This window comes from Corvus moneduloides, chromosome 4 (assembly GCF_009650955.1).
Source record: "Corvus moneduloides isolate bCorMon1 chromosome 4, bCorMon1.pri, whole genome shotgun sequence".
NCBI lineage: Eukaryota > Metazoa > Chordata > Aves > Passeriformes > Corvidae > Corvus > Corvus moneduloides.
In genome coordinates, this window is record NC_045479.1 from 15,249,694 (window position 1) to 15,265,873 (window position 16,180).

The 16,180-nt window shown below is 48.0% G+C and overlaps 1 long non-coding RNA gene across 2 annotated transcripts; it reads right to left on the minus strand.

Annotated features, from left to right (window-relative positions):
• Positions 1 to 775: 775 nt before the first annotated feature.
• Positions 776 to 6,201, minus strand: LOC116443511. 2 transcript variants are annotated; one of them, XR_004239944.1, is made up of 3 exons: positions 4,391 to 6,201; positions 1,837 to 3,921; positions 776 to 1,066 (listed from the first exon to the last, which is right to left on the minus strand). It is a non-coding gene; the product is annotated as an uncharacterized LOC116443511 (long non-coding RNA). The 2 variants fall into 2 exon arrangements; XR_004239943.1 differs by having other exon boundaries at positions 1,837 to 6,196.
• Positions 6,202 to 16,180: the final 9,979 nt, after the last annotated feature.

A 16,180-nucleotide genomic window follows, 5' to 3' on the forward strand; every position in this document is an offset into this window, starting at 1 on the left:
TCAGGACACAAAAGTAACACTGATGCTCTCATTATGTGTCATCGAGAACAAAAACGTAGCATTTAAAACAGAGTTGTTTTTTTCCTGCAGCCTTTCAAGGACCTATGGAGATTATATTGTATGAGGGAATGGGGAGCCATGTCCTCCACGCTGAATGTACCAATTTAAAAGCGAAACGGTAAATATGTTGAAGTGCATGTTACAGTGATCATAACTGTAATAGACACTGCCTACAGCATTACAGTTTTACAACCCATGGCCTTAACCACCAGTAGCCACAAAAAAGCAAACGCTGTAGGTTTGTTTAGCAGAGGGAAGCTCAGAAGTAAATGTTTCCTTTCCAGACTGTTACTGTAAAGCTTGCTAATGTTAACATTTATATAAGACAAGCAACACGAGATGATGATTTGGCAGCAAAATGGACAGCAAAGAAATGTAAAACAAATAAATCCAGCATGCAGACTCTGTGAATGGAGAACGAAACAGAGAAATAAAGGAAGTGTAAAGGGTATCTTCAAAAAACACCAGATTCTCAAACCAAACCCTGACCTATTTAGAAAGTGCACAAGGTTCTGACCTGCAGAACGTTATTTGTGGATGTTTCAGTACTCTTTAGTTTTCCAACACATCCCAGTATTTCAGCAACTCTAAATGTGGCCACAGACACAGCAGTCCTCTAAAAAGCTGATGTAAAATTTATTAGGGGCAAAAAACACCAGTAAGTTAACAAATGATGATTTCAGAGTTTCAAGAAATAATACATACCAAAAGGCTCTCTCATTAAAAATAGTGTTTCCCTTTATTACTCTGATTCAAAGGCACACCCAGGATGGTAAGGCCTGCAAACTCTTGCAGAAACAATTACAGGCAGTGTAACGACTACCAAGAGAACTGTTCCAGTTAGAGTTGTTATTGTGTGTCTGTGCAACAAAGTGTTGGTGTATGTAGCCACTCTGAAAATGGACAATTCCTTGCTCCTTAATTGGGTGTTTCTTACATTGTCACATGGTCAGTCTTATCTGGAAGCTGCAGTTACCGGCTGGAGTGATGACTTGATCCAAATTGGCTGTAAAAATGCACACGTGTTGCGTATCAGGAAGTGTCCACAAGCGACAAACCCGTTGAACACCTTGGTAAGGCACATGGGAATAGGGTGGGTATTCCCGGGAGAGATGGGGTGAGGCTGCCAGACATGTGCTACATGGGGAGGAGACCTGACTGGGCTCAGGGTGAGTACAGCACTACTGGGTTGGGTGAGGAAGTTTTCACTTGACACAGAGGAAAGCAGCCCATCAGTGAGAGTGCAAAGAATGAGGAAGCAGGCTGGTCTCAGCACCCTGTGCCCTTCACTGGCCTTGATTATGGAAAAAACTTTTTTTTTTTTAAAGAGAGTAGTTGTGATCTTAAGCATGCAAAGTAATGCTCACTATTTAATAAGCACTTTGCCTACTGCCACAAGCAATATCGTTTTGCCACTGTGATTTATGTCAGCACAAGGTGTGTTGATGGTTCAGTCTACTGCAGGCACTCCTTAAGCAGGCGGGGAATACCAAGTTCATCTGTTGGAGAAAAAGCAGCATAAGGCAGCTCCACCTCCCTCAGTCTGACCTGCTGTTAACTTTTCTCTTTCCAAGCTTTCTTTCAAAGTTCGAAGTCCAAGCTTCTCACACTAGACTATATTTGAATGTAACACAGCAAAAGTTCAGGAAAGCTGAGGGCCGCACACCATAACAATTACAAAACCTCTTTTAATAAGTATTCTTCCCAGAAATATGAGAGCTTTTCTATGACAGTCTTATTAAATGCAGTTCAGAAGCAAAAAAATCCAATACCTACCTTCAGTGTAAATAAGTGAAGCAAGTTTAAAGGCCAATCCCCAAAAATCTTCAGAAGCAAGCTCATTATTCACAGCAACACAATGACACCTGAAGACACCTGGGGCTGTAGCACTCTCCATTCTTGTCTCCTAACCAGCAAGACACACCAACGTGAAATACAGTCAGCAGACTGCCTTCTAATAGGCAACATAGGGTTCATATGCTTAGCCTCTGGATGAGCTCTGGCTGCCAAAAGCAGGCAAGACAGCAATGACACAGGGTGTGGGAGGGCTGGAGAACCAACTCTAGAGCAGCAGGTAGCTCTGGAAATCCATAGGCTGGAGGAAAAAAGCTGGAGACAGTGGTGAAGAACCAGTGGAAGGGCAGTGAGAAGTAAGAAGACAGGAACAGTGAAGCTTGTTTTAGGAAAGGAGAGTGATCAGTGCCACACACCATGACTCCCTGCTCGCTCACTGATGTACAGACACTGTTACAGTCCCCCATGCCCCATTTTGTACCCAGCCTACCATCCCCTTAGCAGCTGAGCAAGCCAGTTAGTCCTTCAAGCCGTGCCCAAACATAATCTTTCCACCCTAAAATCCACCAAAACATGCTCTGCCCCATCAAGCACAACCTCTGAAAAACACAACTTACAGTTTGTACACCAAGCAAGTCCCAGTGGCTGCTTCCATCTCCGTGCCTAGATTCCAGCAAAACCATTAGAAACACAGTCTGGGCTGGGGCTGGCAGGGGTGAGTGACTCTAGCACTCAGAAGTACAGGACTGTAAGTAAAGAGCATCAGCTCTTCAGATTCTGAAGTCAGGGTTAGAGATTGGGACACCAAGGACTAAAGAGCACCACCTCTTGCTCTTCAGGGCAAGCCTGAGTGCTGGTACTCAGTAAGGCAGAGTGCTTCTGCTTGTGTTTCAAGGAATGCTGGCTGATAGTTTATCCTTAAGGCTAGAATCAGGCTGTGGGGTAAAAAGGGCTTAAAGTGTAGGATTATTCCTGAATAATGTGAAGATTGTGGAGAAACTATAAGGCCTGCCACCTGTTTCTTATCATTATGAGATAAACGTGCAAAGGCACTTGAGTCAACCACTTCAAGTGGCTTCTGATGAGGTCTGTAGGGATGATAGATGTGCTCAGCCTTAAGCTCGGGGTGAAGTATTGCCATGGGCGGACAGTGGAAGGTGCAAAAAACACCAAGAACAGGAAGAAGATCTTGGGACTGAGGAACTGGAATGATAGGAAGATGATACAGTTGCCTAGTACTGTAATACATGCTTGTGCATGTATGGGTCAGGTACAGCTCACTGTTGTATGGGCCAGTATAGAGTCAGGATCACAGTGGGGTTTGGGTCATGGTGCTAAGTACAGATCACATTAGCCAAGGCCATTCCTAGGGACTGAATGTGGGAATTCTTCTGTGGTTGAAGTTAGCAATCAAATAAGCAGAGTGTATGGAATTCATTTCACTCTGCACACTCTACAGAAGGAATCTACAGGCACATCATCTTCACAGATAACCTTTGCTGTGCAACATCTTTCATCTGTTAGTCTGTTATTCTCTAGCCACTCACAGACCTTCAGCAAGGTCCACGGGGCTGAGGGCTGCTATCAGCAGGGAAAAGTGGTCTATTGGTAGCTCTAGAATGTTGAGTTATGATTACAGGTGGGGGTCTTAGCAAGAAACCTGTTCTTATCAAAGACATAACCACCAGCACACTGCACATTAGTGGAGAAGAGGGCATGGGAGAAGAGGGCACTCATTGTTGCACAATGAAAGCATCCAAAGCCCATGGCTGGCTTTGTGTATCTCCCAGAGCACACACCATACACTGTACATGGCATAAAGGGAGGATGAAGAAGGGAGAGCGGGGCAGGGAGGTTGCCAGAAGGGAGAAAGGGGAGTTTTTGGGGACTTCTGCCTGAACTACATACATGTACCCACAAATATGCCTACTTGTCTCTTTGGAGGTGGGGACAACTCACAGCCATCAGTCACAGGATGGTGGCTGTCACCCAGCAGGACATGGATGGCTAAATAAACACCAGAGATGATATCCAGCAGTCAAAGAGATGGCCCAGCAGCAACTGAGGCTAGGGAGAATCAGAAAGAAAAATCAGACATTGATGGCCGTGAAAAAATCAGATAAACTGTTGGGAAAACATGGGGGTAGAGGGACTTTCCCCATGTTTGGTCATTTCTTCAGTGTATTTATGTACATTTTGGCAAAACACTCATTTTCAAAATCACTTATTTTCACATCAATAGGCTTAAGGCTACCGAAAAGCAAAGCTCTGGACTGAAAAAGTGTTCCAGTTCTCTGTAGGAAGCTGTCAGAAATATACCCAGAATTGGCAGTATGATCTTTTTATCTGCAGAGAAAATACTGAGTCATGTTGCCAGCCCACACACGTTTAACAAAAATAAAAGCAGACCAACGATTCAAAATTCTCCCACTCATCATTTAAAGAAAACAGAAGTCATTCAGTCATGCCTCATGCTTCAGAGACCTTTAGAAAACACCCAGTGCAGGGAACATTCGCCCACGTCGTGCCCACGCACCGTTTCAAACCGGCGATGTCATTTGCAACTTGTTCACTCACAGGTCTGGGCACTGTTTGCTTCAGCATCCTCAGAGGAAGTCGCCGAGACTTACAGGTTTCTGCTGAAAACATGACACGATAGCTGGAGCCTCAGCCCTTCTGTGAGCAACGCTGAAATGATGTAACACAGTGTGCCTGGCTTGAATCCCTGGAGAAGGCAGGAAAGTGCCGTGCGCTTCATGGCAGCACAAACTTAAGCTCTAGTTTGAATAAGAGGCTACTGTGCTCTTCCTTCAGGGGTTAATCTTGTACTGAAGCATTGGCTCTCCTGTGCTGAGTTCCTCAATCATTCATTGAAGAGGGAGGTATTTGCACAAACATCAAGACTGAGGGAATTACCTAGGAAATCCTTCTTCTTTTAACCCTTCCCACACAGTCCCCTAGCAAGGAAAAGCTGGTTTCTGCATTTCACCCAGCTGCTGGCAACATCTCTTCCTCCTTCAGTTCTAAAAGCTGCTTGAAGTATTAATAGCTGAACCTGGATGAGTGGCAGCCAGCCCAGCTCATGACGGAGGGGGAGACGTCACCACACAGAGCACACACAGATGGAGTTACACAATCTCTGTGGTGTTGAAAGCGGCACTGGAAACTTGTCAGGAGCCCAAAGACCAGAGCTAATTTGTATTTCCTATTGCACAGCATGATTTTAATCAGAGCGAAAAGTGCCCAGTTGTGTTTTATGTACGGAGTGTTATAAGCAGAGACAAGTTAACAGAGCAACTAGGGGCAGGACATGCTCTGAGGACAGCACAGAGGAACATTAGATGGGGAATATACCAAATTTATCAGCATTTCCTTTATAGTTCATTGGGATATGAAGCAAGAGAATAAGAGGTAACTTTCATGAAAATTCTGTCATTGCCCAATTCTCTTTATAAGAAGAAGAAAAAAGAGAAAAAGTAAAAAAGACACCTGCAAAAAACTTGAAGATGAGCTTATTTCAGAAAGCTCTTTCCCAAAGTTCTAGATGTGCCACCAAGTAAAATATGGCACTGAGGAAACCCATCTCACTTGCAGCCAGTATTTGACAGCAGTCAAGTCTAAGTGATCTCTAACATAAGCTGCTTGGCTTCAGCTGCAGATAAGTGTGTGTGAGTTCCTCTTTACAGTTGGATTTCTGCCTCGTTGAGAGCACGGTACAAAGGACTGGCACAGACCCCAAGCACCACTGTTCCCAAAACAGGCAGCTCGCCTCCAGCACCCCCTTTCTGTGATGGCTGGAGAGCAGGAGTTGGGAGCCATTTGGTCACCTTGCCCCAGCTGGGCTCACAGCCATGCTCCCTCCCCGACACACAGCATTGGGATGCACCTTTGTGTCCCAGCAGCATGTGCCAGAGAGGGAATGGGGCACCAGGTTAGTAGGACAGCAAATACACCTTGACATTTCTTGATTGGTTTGCTTTGTACTCCCTGCAGATTTACTGGAAACTCAGAGGTGGGGTTTGCTGCTCTGGGAGTGCTATCATTGGAGAAAATCCTTCATTTCAGCCTTCCTCTCTTTACCCACTGGGAATAAATGCTCCTTTCCCCGCCTCAGTTCAGCTTTATCCCTTGACAGCTGAGAAAAAGAAAGAAAGGGAAAAAAAAGAAATCAAACCTTGGACCTTTATTTTGCTCTGGAGAGCAAATGTCTAGTTCAGAGTGGGATAAACTGCATGTCAGGGATATAAAAGGAAGCCTGTCAGACAAGCTTATCTGTAGCTTCCTATATTCAGTCCAATAAATCCTATCCCTGAAGCATTTTCCCCACCAGCTAGGCCCTTTCTATTGTAGCCCCTGAAATCAGCACCCTCTCTGCTCTCATTCCTCCTCCACATGCTCCTTTACCCCCCTCCCCCATACACATTTGTCCCCCCAACTCAAACAGCTCCCCAAGGAGCTCAGGCACCACCTATGTTCGGGGATGGGAAAAGGGAAGAGCGAGTCAGCTGAATATGCAAACAATCCTATTTGCACCCCAGCATGTACAATTCAGGTCTTTGTCAGCATGATGGAGTGCACTCTATCCAGTTTGTTTTTCTCCTCTGGGATTATCATCCACACCCTTCCCACATGAGCATTATCAAATGCTGTACCTGAATCAGCCTTGTCAAGACAGGCTGACTGCTGCCTGGTTAATACCTGTCCACCAGCTGCCTATTTGCTTTGTTTAAAAATTATAGCCAGTCATAAAATGTAATGTGGCACCTACAGCAGCCATTAAAAAAAAAACAAAAAACAACAACCAAACAAACACCAAAAGCATTTTTCTGGTGTCACTGAGGAACTGGATGGAAGTGGTTTTAGTTGCACAAGCCCCCCTTGAATGCAGCCCTGCCTGGACACAGCCCACCACGACTGGGGCATGATGCTCCCGCACTCCGAGGTGCTGTGTTTGGGGAGCTGCCTGCTGCCCACCTGCCTTCTCCCCAGCGCAGCTCCAGCCGCAGGGGCACGCGTGGGGTGCGGTACCAGACAGTCCCACCGCGCCCCGGCCTGGACAGACGGACACCCCGGCCGGGACGGACAGCGGGGCAAAGGTGCGAAGTGCTTTTAGGGCTGTGGCAGCCGCCGGAGCAGCACCGGCAGGGCCCCAGGCCTGGCAGACAATAGCTGTCTCCCTGCTCGCTCTCCCTGCCGGCCGCATCCGACGGAGGAGTCTCATGAATCAAGTCAAACACCCAGCGACAGGCTGGAGAAATCCATTAATATGCGGCCGCCGCCGCACGTCGCCAGCCCCCTGCCTCGCCGCCGCTCACCTGCCTGTCTCACCCCTGGCAGGCAGCGAGGGAACAAAGGAGCAGCGAGCACGGACGGCAGCGCCTGCCCCCGCCACGGAGGGAGGCAGCGGCTGCAGACAAAGCCCGTTTGCCTGCCGCCATGGGTGTGAGGAATGCTCCCGCTCGCCCTATTGTCTGGGGTCCTTTGTGCTCCTCCACCCCCCGGTCCCCAACCGCACAGGCAGAAATAGTGGGAGCAGGACAGACACGGCTTTGTTGAAGGGAGCCCTCGAACGCGGAAAGCCTCCTGCCCTGGCCCTGCCGTACGTGCCCGTCTGGCACACGGGCCCACGCTGCTCCTGCCCCAGAGGGCAGGTACGGAGCAGGGGCTGCAGAGCAGTGCGGACAGATGGACGCCTGTGATGCCTTTGGCGGGTGTGGAATGGTCACCAGGTCCTGCAGAGGAGCGTGGGAGGGCTGCCCTAGCCCCCCGTCACTGATCAAGGGCTGGTGCCACTGGCTAGAAGGGGCAGTGAGGGAGTAGGTCTCTGAGCACGGACATCGGGATGCACTGAGCACCCATCACGCCGCCTGTATCCCTCCCAGCCTTAGGAGCAGCAGAGGTACCTCTGCCAAACCTCCACTGCTCTGTCAAGCAGTGGCTGTGGCACCCTCTCTGCGAGCCACGTCTGTGGCTGCAGCATTGCAACCCCCCAAGTCCTGCAGGGCTGGTGGCAGGATCCAGATTGCCTTGTCTCAGGGCAGAGCTGTAATCGCCAAGCGCCCCCAGCTACAGCAAACTGTTAGCTCTCCTCCCACTGCCGCTGCACACTGGCACTGGAATGACCAGGACAGAGAGAAGAAGGGGAAAGCCAGGTCTCTCTAGTGCAGGGAGCAGGGTGTCCCCACGGCGCCCATACCACTTCCCAAAGGACTACAGTGCTCCCTGGTCCCAGCTGTAACACATGGATCAGCTCCAGCGAGAGAGCCCCAGAGAGGTATGGCTCATCTGGACTCAGCACGCTGCCTTGTGCAGTCCCTGCCCTGGCCACCCTTGGCTGTCTCGCTCCTCTCCACCAGCACTGCTCACACAACCAATCTTAGCCATGCACAGAAATACCCGCAATGATCTGGGTGTCATTTGAACAATATGGCAAATGGAACATAAGCAAAGAAAGAAAGAAAAGGTGCAAACCTAAGGGAAAAGCTTGTTCCTGAGGGACAGCACCTAAGACCACAAAGGAGCCCCAGTACACTCCTGCTCCTCTGTTTGGACTGCAGTGCTGGGAGCTCTGGCACAAAACAACAGGGTCCAGGAACAAGCACCAGGACACTTACTGTAGGGGTGCTGCTGACGGAGCCTGAGGGTGTCCACAAGGGACAGGGATGGTGAGGAGGCAGTATATAACTAAACCCATTTCTCAGTCTTGTTCTGGGAAAACAGTTTTTGACATTTTCTGGTACTAAGGAGTGCCATTAAAGAGGAAGGCTCTTCCCAAAGTGCAGTTTCTCTTCCTATTTTTTTCATTATATTTGGTATATTTTAAATAAATTCTAAATAAATTATTGCAAAAAACTTCTATGGCCACCAACAAGGAGGTCTCCAGACACACTTTGTTCAGGAATACATTTTTGCTAAAGAAAGCTGTAAAATTCCTACTTAAAAAAAGAAAAAAGGGTAGAAACCTTGAATCTAAACAGCATCACTTCCTTCTTTGAGTTTTCCTGCTTCATAGTGAAGCCTTAGCATCTCTTGTAAAGTATATTTGTGCTTTATCAGCAGGAATCATACTGAGTTTGATGGACAAGAGATTCTCAGCAACATGTAAGTTGCAGAAGCAAGGCAGTTGTTCCCAAAGCCACCAAATAAGAGAAGTCTGTGAGAGCAGATAAAGCAAAAAGCCACATAGAAGCAAAAGGCCTTCATCTTCAAAAAGTCAGAGAAAGGGGAAAGACTGGAGGAAAGCAGAAAGACCTGGGAAAGAAAGGGGAAAGACCTGCTGGGCAGCAGGTTGGTGGCAGAGCTTCTGGCCTCTCTCCATGCCTCTTCCATGACCCCTCCCTATTTCCCCAGGCAAAAGGGGACACAGCAGCTCTGCTCCCCCAGGTCAGCAGCAAGCTGGTGTACCTGCAGAGTGGCATTTCAGCAGCAGGAGAACCGGCTGCATCAGCCCAGACCTGAACTAATACAAGAGCCATTTTGAAATCCGAGCTTGGAGGGGCTGCCTGAGTTAATGAAGCTGATGGGCATGGGATGAGGTGTAACTCTTACAAAGCGCCTCTTACTGAAAAGCAGAGACCTTCCCCCATGCTGCCTTTGGCTCCTGCAAAGCATTCAGGTCAGTTTGTAACTTATTAACGACAACACTCACATGATCAAAGTTCAGCAGGTGTTTAGTTGCTCTTCTGGAGCAGCAGACTTGAAAAGCATATTGTGCAGGTTCCCTAGGAATAAAAGAGACATACAGAGAAAGCATACAGTGCCCATCTGCTCAGAGACATCCACTGCACCACTTTGGGTCATGAGACAGGCTTTCTTCACCACCTCGTGCCTGAGGAGCCAGCTCTGCTCTGCTACTGCACCCCTCTCCATCAAGGTCCTTCGTCCACTTGTGACAAAACAGTTTTGCACCCAAGCGATGCCCAAAAGCGTACCCAGGTTTAGGAGGAAATTCTCCGTCAAGAAGGCAGATTACACTGCATGTTTTAAGTGTCTCCCCTTCAGCTGGAATTGTACCTTAATCTAATTACACCTCCAGTGCTCCAACTTAAAGTGTTCAATATATGATGTCACTTAGAAAATTAATCACTTTGCCACTGGACAAGCAGGGTGGGTAGCAGAGTCAGTGTGGCACCGCAGCATCAGATGAGAGCAACAGGGCTAGATCTCCCATCACTGGGAGTTGTGTGCAGGGAGACACAACACCACAATGTTCCCACAGCCAGCCTCTTGTCAGGCCATTAAGCCCACACAAGCCAGCTCACCTCTAAAAGAAATGCAGAGTTCCCAGGGCTGTTTTTCTATCTGCTGCTCCTGAGACACCTTTCCTTTGGGGGGAAAAGTGACCCTGGCAGACATGGAGAATGGTCACCCCACTGGAGGCAGCAAGGGTACACACAGAGGACCTGCAAGGAGGACACAGTGGAAAGGAAGGTGAGAGCTCATTGCTGATCAAACCTGGGAGAGAAGTGCTGATGGATGGAGCTGTGAGTGCAGCCTTTCAAAGGTATCACTGGGCAGGATGGCACCAGAAACAAAATCAAATCAAAAGAGTTTCTGAGCAGGTGGCATGCTTTGAATTCTGCCTGGCCTGGGATCACCACTACTTACGTCTGTTGCAGTGATCACGTTACCCAGCGAGAAGAGGTTACACAGCAGTTATAACTCCCTCCCCACCAGCAGAGCAGCCAAAGATCCTCTGCTACCCTCGGCTTCCCTGCAGGCTCACAAGCAAAAGAGCCAAAAAGGTTTCAATTGCTGTGCAGCTGCTGCCCAAACCAGTGTGTCTAACAGCCTGGGGCCTCATAGCCAACAGACAAGGCTACACGGAATTGCAGCACGATGCACAGGTGTGCTTCCTTGCTTATCCAGACCTGCAGGTGTCCAGGGAGCATATAGTTCTGTTGTTTAAAGGGGACTTATGTATATACTTTATAATGAACAGTATCTGTGGATTCTTCTTTGTAAGTATCTGTGCTCTGTGAAGGTCAGAGTTAAGAACACCCAAGTAAAGTTCCTGGAAGCATTCTTCATTTCTAAGCATTTTGTCAGAGCAATCGGTGATTTATCAACCACTTCTGGCACCAGATGAGAACACGCTTCTATTGCTTATTGTGACCCATAAAGGGCCACTCTTTCAGCCCTATTAGAAGCCAGATGTTTGTTGCTGTTCGCATGGTACCAGTGCCTAATGCCAAACCTGCGCAGGCACATCACCTGTCATCTCTAATCAAAGGCAGGGTCTGGGGGGAATGAAGTTCAGAACCTCTTCCTTTTTGTATGCTATTGAAAGGCATCACTAAACACTCACCACACTTACAAATTACTTTTTGTCTGGTGGGAGCAATCATCCATTCTCCCTCATGTTTGCAGAAGGAAATACAACTGGAGAAAGGAACAAAGTTCCACTTCTGCAGCCACTTACCAGAAGAAATGATGCCTTTTGACCATCAGGATCATCTGTTTTCCCTGCAAAGATGCACTAACAAGGTCCTTACTTCTCAGTGACTAAGGAGGAGGGAAGAGAAACCTTGACCGCAAAGAGGAACTCAGTCTCTGGTAAACAAGCAAAGAGGATGCTGTTAAACATTTCAGGAAACACTAGGGGAAAGATGGAGGCAGCCAGAAGTGTTGAAAGTTTTGATTTCCCCAAAAAAATGAACTGCCTATTCAAACTAGAGGAGAAATGGCTTGTGAGCCCTCTCTCCTGGACAAGTTTCTCCTATGGTAGTCAATGCTGTAAAGGGCTGCAGAGGAGAGAACACTCTTGACTGGATTAATTTACAAGGTAAAAGTGACTTTTTTTTTCCCCAGGGAGAGTTAAACTAGACTCATGCCCTTGATGAAGAGGGTTTGAAACTCTCCTGCTTGCACAAGAAGCGCAGGAGCTCCTGCCACTGGAGCACAGGCACTGCTTAGCCCAGGACCACCCCAGAACTCCCTGAGCGGCATCTTTGTGGGAGAAGTCAAATACTTCAGATTCCCTTTTCAACCAGGCTACTTATGCTTTGAATCTGTTTTTGTTAAAGCCTTCTTATTTTAATTAAGAAAGTACTTGTTGAAAAGCAGTACCCTGCCCCTTTGGTTACCATTAACATGTGTCTGCTGAGACCGCCAGCAAGCCTTTGAGAAGCAGCAAGGCTGAACTCAGTAGTTCTCAAAGAGTTATAACAACCCTTTAAATGTAGCCTGGGAGAACGATCACGCTGTCAGCAAACCGAGGATACAAAACTACCTTGAGAAATTCAGCTTTTGGGTCAACAGCAGCCTTATGATGCACAGGAACGGGAGTGCAAAAATCTGGCCTGGGGAGGAGTAACAACAGGCATGCACATGGGCTGGGAACAGACTGGCCAGGTAATTGCCCAGTGAAAAAGGAGCTGGGGGTTACAGGCTTGCCAAGCAGTGTATGAGTAGCAGTGTGCTCTCACTGCAAACCCAAACTGCACAGCAGGCAGTGTCAGGGGCAGTGTGGCCAGCAGGCCTTGGGGAGAACATAATTCACCACTGCTATGGCTGCACCTGGAACAGAGTTGGAATAGCAGGCTTCATGAATGTTCTGAGTCCCAGAGAAGAGTTAGGGATTCATGGAATATCTGTTCATTTTTATTATTAGAGAAAAAAAAAATCAAGGAAAAACCCTAAGTGACAATTTCCTCCCAGTTCCTGTGTCTTTATAAGTGGCCCTACATCACCATGTTTAGGATGTATCTGAGAAAGAAAGGTTTCCCTTCAAGGGATAGTTTCTTGTAGGAAGAAGAGTTGAGAAAGGCAACTAAGCTCTGTGTTGTCCAGGACACAGACAGTGCTGCCAGCAGCCTTCCTGCCAGGAGGATATAAAGAAAGGACAGAAGGAAAAAAAGAAAAAAAACATGGTTGATAACCTTACTACCCTTCTGCAGCCCTACCAGCATCACAGCAAGATTCTTTTGAGATGGCAGTGTACTAACAGGTGGTTTTGACAGGGTAAGGTGGAGAAGATCAGATAGGAGAAAATACATCTGCACTGAAACGGCCGTGCAGTCCTTGATCTCCTTTGAAGAAATGCATTGCTTTTAACCACCAGGTGCCTGTCCCCAGTGCAAGCCCAGTAGGTAAACAGACACAGACAGTGTTTGCAGCAGGAAGCCAAACCAGAAAGGAATTTCATCCACCCAGAACAGGCCCCTGCCTGGGGCAGCTGGGAGACCTCTTTAGCAGTCAAACACTGACACCAGTGCAGGTCTCACCTGCTCACACACCTACTGTTTCTCTGCTCTTGCTGGCAGAGGGCTGGTTTTCACCTCTGGAAGCCGAGACACCCACCTGTATTGACCAAAAATCAGTGTTCAACAACAATTACTAAAGGCTACTGCTGCCCAAGCAGCGCCAACAAGCATTTGGCTGGCCGTGCTGGCAATACTACAGACAACATAGGTGAGCCCCCCGCTCAGTCCAAGGGAAACAGCCCTCAACTCACCACTTGGGCACTTGCATACAGCCTATAAATCTCAGCTGTTTGACTGTTGCTCATGGATTATTATTCTCCCCTCCCTTCTTGCCTCTCATCCCTCCAGGAGCCCACTGTCCTTCCAACACAGGACAGATCTTTTTCTGGAGAACATCAGCACCTCTCCACAAGACCTCCCAGGCACCAGAGGTGATGCACAGCAAGACAGCAGAGCCTAATCCCCACATGTTATGTGCTTTTTTCATCCCATTGCCTTCCTTTTACAGCCTAAGTGTGGGAGACTCAGGCCAGACCTCAGCCTCCATCTGCAGCCTGGGATTATGATCTGAAGCATAATATTTCTTTATGAGCAAATTATCACCGAGACTTCAATGCGCTGTTGGCCTTTTAAAAAACTAAGTGTTTAGTATTTTTATTTCTTTCTGCTCTGCAGTTTATGGCTCCCATAAATCAGATGACAGGCTGTGGCACAGAGGGCTGATCTGATCTGTGGGAACAGGGAAAGAGGCAGGAGAAGGGAGCACTGACAGAGTCGTTAACCAGGGGAGACCTCTGCGCCCTGCTGTAAGCATCCCCATGGGCAAGGCAGGATGCTGCCCACCTGAGGCATTGCTCACAACCGTGCCAGCACCCTCTCCTCTGACACTGAGCTTAAAAGCCTCATTTCTTCTATGCCACACCACCTCCTTGTAAAAATTGAAAACCCACTTCTCTCTCTCACAGGAGCAGTGATGGATCCACTAGGATTCACAAACTGTTCCATCACTACAGACATTAGAGCTACAGGGTGTTGGGACACACACAAGCAGAGTGCTGACCCTCTACACTGGTAAACCAACCCACACAACTGAAACAATCAAATCTGACCCAGTGTATTGCTGATCTAGAAGCCTTACCTTGTAGCAAACTAAGGATGCTGCCATGGTTAAAAGTCTATTTCAGAGTTGGAAAGTTGGTGCTGAAGTCCCAGGTCTCAAAAGTAAAAGACCAAATCCCTAAGGACATTTACTCACTCAGAGATGCACCAAAGGTCATGCTATGAAGCGTCCCAGCAAGCAACATTCAGGGAATCCTCCTCCCCACATCTCCATGCTTCCAAATACTGTTAAAATCTGAACTATAGTCAGCCTATGCCCTGTCAGGGAAACAGGATCCACAGCCTTCCTTTCTCCTGCCCCTGCCACCTGTTTCAATGACTTGGACTCTACTTCAGGACAGACACTTTCCTACCTGCACGTGTGTGCATGCCTATCACTGCTGAGCAGGCCATCATCTTCACAAAGACCTCACAAGACAAATAATGTTTCATATTGCAAGGACTTTGTTGGATTGGGGCTCACAGGGTTCTTCAGTGAACCTGGGTTTATTGCTGGCTGTACTGCTTTGCTCATTGATAAGAGATAGTCTTTCTTCCTCCGTGCTCAATGCTGCTTTGCTAGGGCAGACTTTGGAACAGGTACTTTATCCTCTTGGCTATGCTAGGTTTATGGTTGCACATGATGATCTTAAAGGTCTTTTCCAACCTAAGCAATTCTGATTCTAAGAGAAAGGGAACACAGGCAGCTTACTGCTCTTTCAAGGGAAGGTCTGTGGTGGGCAAGAGGACTTCTGCAAGGACAAGCCCTTCCACTGGTTCACATAAGAAGGTGATATAACTTCACATGGCAGTACTCCCTTGAATACTCCCAAAATGCCAATCCTTCCTTTGGTGTTTCCAAAGCAGTAGAAACCTCCACCAGGAATTTGAAATCCCATGGACGTTTTGCCTACTGAAGCAAAAAATGGTGCTCATCATTGCCCTGCCTACAATCCAGTCTCTACCACTGTTGTGCTCTTGACCAGTAAGATTTTACCTGCCATAAAAGGCTGGATAAGAGGCAGGTATTTCTGCCATCCAGAGCAGGGACCCACCCTCTCAATGAGTACCGGCAGCTCCAGGCTGTCCATGAGTCCTTCCATGCCTCCCTCCCACTGTCTGGGTGCCCACAGTCATGCATACAGCACGCAGTGAGACAACAGGAGCCAGGCTGTGACAGTAAGGACTCCCAGTCGGAGAGCACAGGTGAGTCAGGGCCATACCAGTGGCTCACCCCCACGGCTGGAGCTGTCACTGGAAGCAACAGGATTAGCAGAGAGAAGAGAAAGCTTCCAGGCTAGGAAGAAATAGAAAAAGTGAATAAGGAGTTCAGGCCACGCTTTTAAGCAAGTTCTGAGCATTAGAGAATCTTTTCAATGATAATGAGACTCAAGTATTTCTAAAAAAGGGGGGGAAAGAGTAGCAAGAACCTGCTCTCTCCCAGAAAACCATGTTGCTGCACAGAGCAATTCCCAAACACAGACATCAGTCTGGTCCTCCCAAAACCCGGTTGTAAAGCTAACAACTGCTGTGCTATTAAAGTGCCAGATAAGCCAGGCGACAGCACCAGCCAGACTCCTGGAGCTTCAATACGTTCTGGGATCACTCGGACACATCAGCTTTTATCCTGCAAGTATCGGAATCTAGGAGTGCTAAGACCAGGGTAAACATTATCAGTTGTTGTTCTGCCCTCCTGTAGGGACTACAGCTGATCTGTTTGGACAGAAGGGCCGGCAGGAAGAAACAGCACCAGTTTCAGAAAGCTACCTATTCTCTCCCTGAAAGAACTTTGGGGAAATGCAAAATTCAGTGTGTGCCTCTGAAAGTCATGCCACTGCTTTCAGTGCTGAAAACGTGCATTTGCCATTTCACTCTCTAGTCATCATGTTGTGTTGTGGCTGCTGCTTGTGGTGCTGGACATCTTGGTTCCAGGTGGGTGCTGGCAGCCTGGAGCCCCTCGCCACCCCAAACCACCCCCCCCCCCCACCCCCATCACTGAGTGGAGGAGCACATTAGGACAGGGG